The following is a 7605-nucleotide window of genomic DNA, read 5'->3' as shown; positions in this document are numbered from 1 at the left end:
TATGAATTCTAAGGTCTTTCAAGATAATTTTCCTTTACATCATTGTTGTGTCAATTGTATTCTTGGTTCAATTTGCTTTCTTTGGCATCATTTCATACAGTCTTCACTCTAGGATCCCAGCAAACTGACCCTCTTAACATATCCAATAGATGACACCCCATTTCTCATCTCTATGCCTTTGCGATAGCTGTCCTCCATGCCTGACATACTCTGCCTAGTCATTCAGGCTCTGTTCTGAGGTCAGTGGGGTGGATACCAGAGAAACTGGAAAACTATAGGAATGATATCCTTCTTCAGAGATGTTCTTAAGACCATCACGGACAACAGGAGACACTGTATTATAGGGGACAGAAGTGATATGTGCTAAACATGTGAAAGGTTGTGTTCCATACAGAAGGAAGAGCATAACCCCAAAAGACCGCAACTGAAGACAGGCAAACCAAGGGAACTGGGAGGTCGGTTGCAAATGGAATTGTGTAGATCTGTGTCAAGTTTATGGATGGCCATTCTGGAAGGAGTTGGGATAGATTTTGTTCTTGAGAATGAAACTTATATTTTCCTTGATCCAGATGTCTTAGTTGAGTCTGGTTCTTCTCCTTTCTGGGGAAATCAGCCGAGGGTCTGTTTGGGTAGGTCTGGCTGCTGGCCAAATGCTTGGATTTGGCCTATGCTTCCTATCCATTGCAGGTAACCTTTGGGAAGATATGTGAGAGAATGAGGTCTTCAACATATCTTCTACTTGAAGCAATTCCCCAAATAGTTCTCATCCATCTCAGGTGTCTGTAGGACACCTACAAATACATTGAATTCTGTCCGTTGCCACATTCTGTTGAAAACTGCTTAAACCTCTCTCACACCGCAGCCCATCTTTAGTTCATTCAGCAGGTATGTGTGGGGATAAATTAATCCTTGGAGCCCTTTACACTTTTGAACAAAGAGCTTATCTCCCTCTGTACTAAGGTTTTGGATATTCAGATAGGTCTCCTTCTCACTTTTTCTTGATGTTTTCATTCCTGAACCAGCTCTGGGAGAAGCCAGGCCAGGTCCTTCTTGTCAAGAGGGCCTGATGACCACTTGGCAACATCAAAAAGAGCCCAGTGCTGACTTCCCTTCTGTTAACTAACCTCTGACCTGGGCCCAGTTCAGGTCTTGGCACATAGTAAGGAATGAATGAGTGCTTGTTCATTTATTGATTGGCATAGATTTTCCCAAATTTCTCTCATTTCTTAATATTTGTTATTTTTCATCACACAATTCATTCGTATAAGTTTTTTAGACCTTCCCCAACTGGTAGGCATCCAAGTTGTTTTGAGTTTTTGCAATCCAGGTTAATATTAAGGATGAAAATATGTACAAAGTTCATTCTCAAATGGTCACTAAATAACTGTAAATCTGCAGTCACTTTGGGGTAATTTGAAGGATAGCTTTCAGCTCACTCCCAGAATAGTCATTTCATCAGTTTCCAGGAAATTGAGCCACCTGGTTGCATCTACAGCTAAACCATCTGGCAAGCCATTTCTATCATGTAGTCATTTCTGTCCTCAGGAAAATTATTTACTTTGATGCAAACAATCACATGGGATTTCTCACCCAAAGAAAGGCATGGACTGGTGGGGAGACAGCTTCAATTATGATAGCTTTAGTACCCACTATACAGTTTAAACATAAAAACTGGATTAATAGTATCAACCAGAGATCTCTGGGAGGAAAAATATTTCAATTAAATAACTCAGATGATTGAGAAATCCTAACTGGGCTGAATATTGGAGGGTTTCCTCTCCCTCTAAATTATAGAGTTATGGATGAGGGAACTGCATAATTGTGGAGATATGTCAATAAATGACTTTCTTTGGAATAGAATCAATGGTTAAATGTAATCATTTATTTAAATTCTTTTACATGTTTTGGAATGAGACCTACATGGGCAATTCATATTTCATGGAGTAGAAACACAATAAAGTAGGATAGTGAGATAAACATGAAACTGAAAAAACTCAGGAATATAACTAAAAATAGTGACCATTTAGAAGGTTTCTATAATACCTTGTAGCAAAGTGATTTTATACAGTATTAAACATACTGGCATGGTGGATATATTGCTAAGCTTGGAATGATGAAGATCTGGGTTCAAACCTTTTCTCTGACAATATTGAATGATTTAGCAAGTAATCTAATATATAGGTAGCTCCACCCACAAGCTTTGAGGAAGGATTAGCTAGTTCTTTGGTAGAAGGGCTTGGTTTTTTTAGGAGTTGTGATCAAGAAGAAATGAAGGTATAGCATCACTGGGAGATGAGAGAGCACAGAGAGCAGAGAGATTGCTCAAGCAGTCAGATGCTACTGGCCAATAGACATCTCATGACCCTCTTCTGCAGGAGACTCAGGAAATCCCTCTTTGAAGCTTATACATATACTATATTCATGTGCCTCTGGCTACTCCCTAGGACTTGACTTCTAAATCATAGTTTTCTTGTACTCTGCTTTATAGAAGGACGATTTGCTTGGTGTAGAAAAGTACTACATTAGAAGTTCCTCATGATATTAAAGTCACAAATAATTTGCGTATTAGATAAGTAGATAGGTAAAATATTTATTAAGCATTTGCCACATGCTAGGCAATGTGGCAGTACTGAAAATAGGAATCTAAACAAGCAAAAGAGCTCCTACCCTTCAAGGAGTTTATTATTTAGGGAAGAAAACACATAAAGGAAAACTGAAAAGAAGTTGATTGATTGAATGATGCTTGATTTACCTATACACGGGGATGTCAATAAAATAAAAAGTTTGATTGGCACAGTAAGAGTGAGTTATAACTTCCATTTCCCAACTCGTCCCTTGTATTAAATGAGTAAATCTGACTTTAAATTTAATAAACTTTAGTAAGCTTCTTATTAGTATTGAAGTTCTGTGCATATGACATTTCCCCCCATTAACAGCTCCTTCTTATATATCTATTGTGACCATATGGTTTTCTGTTATGTTTTGTTGTGTGTTTTTCCTAAAGGGACATTGGCCTTTGGCCACTCAGCATAACTTTGACATTTCGTCTTTTCTTTCTCAGTGTACTTACAGGCTGTTTGTTCCTCTAATTGGTATAAAATATAGGACCAGATTTGCTAAATATTCTTATGGGAACAGACCACCCCAGGCCAGCTCTGTGGTCTGCATTACCTACCAATTTGCTTGCAGGTGCAACTCAAGGTATAAACGTGAATTTACGGCATATGTCTTCTGAAACAGCAGGAATTCTGTGCAGCTATCTACCACTTTTTCTTCTACAAGTGGTAGGCATTCACTACAATGATATTCTAAGAAACCATTCACTTTGAAATCTGGCTTAGTGTTACCAGGAATTTCTATCTTCTTGGAAAGAATATTAGTTTTGTATCCCTTCCTTCAGCTCCACTATCAGTGCCTAAAATGTCTTGACTTTCAGAGTATAATTTTGAAGTCCTTCATTTTTCTTTATGTTGTTCTCAGTCCAGTCTCTTTAGGATTCCTTTTTGGGGTATAAATAAATGAGTTATTCAAACAAGGAGCTATATAAATATTTGGATTATACCTTACATAAATGGAATTAATTTTTAAAAAATATCATAGCCCTTGAGTTAGAGGCTATGTCCTGAAAGAAAGGGCTAAGGAAGGGCTGCTGGTAACTTACCAGAGTAACCTGTCAGAGCCTCAGTTCTACAAAATGGTGATTATGATCATGTCTGAAACACTGAATTTACATGGCTATTGTGAAATTGAAAAGAGATCATACTTAGCACATAATAGTGGGTCAATAAATGTTAATGGATTGGATAGAATTTAGGAAACAACAATTGTATTTGTATATTAATTATGATATGTTTCTTTTAGTTCTCAAATGTATCCTGTTTTTGACTCCCTTTTCTATACCTAATGATGGTGTCATATATTTATGTAACACTTTGCTATTTTCAAAGCACTTCTGTAGATGAACCTCATAATAACATTGTGGGATATTCCTAGAATAATATTATAAAGTCCATTTTTCAAATGAAGAAGTTGAGATCAGAGATCTTAAGATACTTGGCTAAGGCCACATTTTAGGTGACAAATTCCCAATTATATCCTTAGTCTTCAGCTACCCAGTCAACTGCTATCTCTCCAGGTTTCAAGGATGAATTTTGTTATTCCTCGAATAAAAGAAAGTTTTAAATACCTAGTTGTAGAGAGAACTGTGGCATATTGTTAATAAGCCGGTTTAATTTTTATCACTACTCAAAGGAAAAATACAATATATTAAGCATAAAACATGTTACAGAACACTGTGATAAGTTCTGGGGAAATGAAAATGTAGATAAGAGCTGATTGAACTCTGTAAAAAGGGTACAGTCTGGAAAGGGGATAGGACGCAAGTATAAATGACTACAATATAGAGGAGCTTAGGAATTTAGCAGTAAAGGAGCCTAAGAGTCTAGTCTAGACTAGAGTCTACTCTAGATAAAGAGTCTAGTTCAAACTTCTGCTCGAGAGAAATCAATATATGCCATTGTTGAAACACTATATAAACAGAGTTTCAACTCTGCCTACTGAATTCCTGGCTTTTTTTTAACTTTCAACTAAAATCTTATCTTTTAGAGGCAACCTTTCCTCTAATTCTAATGCCTTCCTTCTGCTAATTATTATCTGTATCTAGCTTTTTTAGTATATATTTATTTTATGTTGTTTCCCAAATCAGATTGTAATCACCTGGAGAGCAGATACTATCTATCTTTTGCCTCTTTTTGTATCTCCAGAATTTAGCATGGTAACTGGAACATAGTAAGCACTTAATAAATGCTTATTTATTGATTGATTTCTTCAGTTACCAAAACAAACAAACCTCATTGTTTCACTTAGATATGATAGTCTATATTATTATACCACTTTAAGTGATGGAAAGTGTTTTCAGTTTAGTCAAAATCTGCATATTCCTGGAGATTCTAGGGCCTACTCATCCTAATTCTGCTTTCTAGAGCAGTAAACAATATGTTTATATCCTCTTCTGCTTACCAGCCCTTCAGATAATTTAAGATATTTAATCAGGGTTCCCCTCAATTTTCTATTCCGCAGAATAAACATCTCCAGTCCCTTCAGATATTCCTCCTATGATGTTTCGAGAATGATTCTTCTACCCTCTTTACTTGAAGAACCATGAAAGGCAGAAATCCATAGATAGAAGGAACCTAGATTTCCATTTTCTGAAATTTCTAAGCGTGGCACCTCTCCACTATCACTCTCTCAGTGAAGGTACTTGTCTTATATTTTTATTGGAAAAAAATTGCTAAGAGCTCCTCCACATCTTACACAATTTATATTTCTTTTTTCACTACTTTCTCCTTCTTTCTTGTTTTCCACCAGAAGGGATGGCCCTTCTTCCTAAGTTAAACAAACCCCTCTGACTGATCTTATTATATCCCATATTTTTCAGAACGTTATCCCTTCTATCATCCTCTCCATACTACTAATATTCAATATCTCTCTATAAGCTACTTTCCTGCTGCCTACAAATGTGCTCATTCCCCTACATCTTAAAATGAATAAATACATCAACAGATAAATAGATAACTAAATAAATTACTTTTTTTTAAAGCAATCAGGGTTAAGTAACTTGCTCAAGGTTACACAGCCAGTTATTTTTGGGTGTGGTGCTAAGTATCTGAGCCCAGATTTGATCCCCAGGTCATCCCAACACAGGAGCCAGTGCTCTTACTCGCAGAGCCACCTGGCCGCCCCTAAGCAACTGGGGTTAAGTAACTTACTGAAGGTTACACAGCCAGGTGTTTCTGGGTGGGTGCTAAGTGTCTGAGCCCAGGATTCGATCCCCAGGTCATCCTGACACTGGAGCCAGTGATCTTACTCGCTGAGCCAGCTGGCCGCCCCTTAAATAAAATACTTAAAAAAAAAAAAAAAACCTCACGGCTAAATGCAGTTATCTTCTTTTCATGCCTAAATTTTCTCAAAGACAGAAGCTTCCACTTCCTCTCCCCTCATATTTTCTAAACCATTGGCAGAGAGGCTTCTTCATCATTCAACTGAAACTGCTCTGTCCAAAGTTACCAGTGATCTCTCAACTACTAAATCTAATGGCCTTTACTTATTCCTCACCCTTTTGACTCCTCCCCAATCTTTGACACTGTCAATCACTCTTTTCTCTTAGATCTTCATTCCTCTATAGGTTTTCATGATGTCACTCTCTCCTGGCTCTTCATCTACTTGGTTTACCATTCCTTCTCAGTCTCCTTTGCTGGATTTCTTCTAGGCCATAACTAACAACTGTGAGTGTCATCCAAGAGAGTCTATCCTAGGCCCTCTTCTCTTCTCCCTCTATATCATCTTGCTTTGTGATCTCATCAGCTTTCATGAATTCAGTCATAATCTCCATGCAGATGATTCTCAGATCTAATTTATATGCTTAACTTTTTTCTGACTTCTATTGTCTGATCTTCATCTATTGGACCTCTCAAATCACATGTCACATGAACATCTTACACTTGACATCGATTATCTATCCTCTCTCATGCTCTGCATTATTTCAAGTATCATTATTACTTTTGAGGGAACCACCATGTTTCCAAGAACACAAGGTTCCAACTTGTGTCTTCTTTAACTCCTCACTCATGTCCACTCCATATATCCAACATGTTGCCAAGTCTTCTAATTTTTATTTTCTCAATATCTCTTATATCCCCTCTTTGCATTAGTCTCTCTCATTTACCCTATTTATTTTCCAAGTTTTATTCATTTGAGTATGGATAAATGAGGCAATATTTATATTACTTGGAAATAATATTAAATACCAACAGAAACATGGGAGAAAAGGTCTTCATATCACTAATAACTCCTGTTCTTTTAAGAGCTGTAAGGAATAGTGATCATTTCATTTCTACTTCAACAAGCATTTCCTCTTCTTTCAACAAAACTGACTCCCAAAATAGCTGTTTCCCTCTTTACTTTCTCTACTTTCTGAAGACAGAAGTTACCAGTATCATTACATTGAAGAATTCCTCTAAACCCAGCACTTAGCATAGTGCTTGGCACATATTAAAATCATTTACTAAATGTTTGCTGTCTTGCCTTGACACAAAAGAACTCTATCCAAAAGGCATTGAATTTATACAGTAGTAATTTCTATTGGATTTATTTATGTAATCTGAGGAGACATTAGAGTTTTTTAAACAGAGTGACATGATTAGAGCTTTAAGGAATTATATGTGTTGCTATTCCTTTGCCTATTATCATGGCAAGAGACAGCATAAGATGAATTAGGAAGAGTGACTAAAAGTGGGAGATCAGTTGGGTGCCACTATGATAATCCATGGATGTGAATATGAGGAACTTAGTCATAGTGATGGATTGAATTAATTGAAACTACTTGTTTTTTTAATGGTGGCAAATTCAAGATACAGCTTTTTGTAACTTTTTCCTTAATGTCACTGAAAAAAAGAAAATGGATTGTTTGTTACCTCTTATTGTTTCATCCTCTACAAGTCCACCCCACTGGTTAATAAAACCACAACCTCTACTTGGCTACGTAGATATTCAGCAATACATACAATACTTCCATTAACAAAAAATGGTGCTAGGACAAATAAAAAA

General features: G+C 36.7%; 1 pseudogene; it reads right to left on the bottom strand.

Annotated features, from left to right (window-relative positions):
* Positions 1-214: 214 nt before the first annotated feature.
* Positions 215-6628, bottom strand: LOC138151243 (circadian-associated transcriptional repressor pseudogene; annotated as a pseudogene).
* Between the last annotated feature and the right edge of the window lie 977 nt (positions 6629-7605).

This window comes from Petaurus breviceps, unplaced genomic scaffold (assembly GCF_028583685.1).
Source record: "Petaurus breviceps papuanus isolate PSGF00001 unplaced genomic scaffold, PetGlider_PUasm1.0 90895, whole genome shotgun sequence".
Classification (NCBI taxonomy): Eukaryota; Metazoa; Chordata; class Mammalia; order Diprotodontia; family Petauridae; genus Petaurus; species Petaurus breviceps.
Note: the sequence above shows the minus strand (reverse complement) of the source record. Positions and strands in the feature narration are given on the sequence as shown.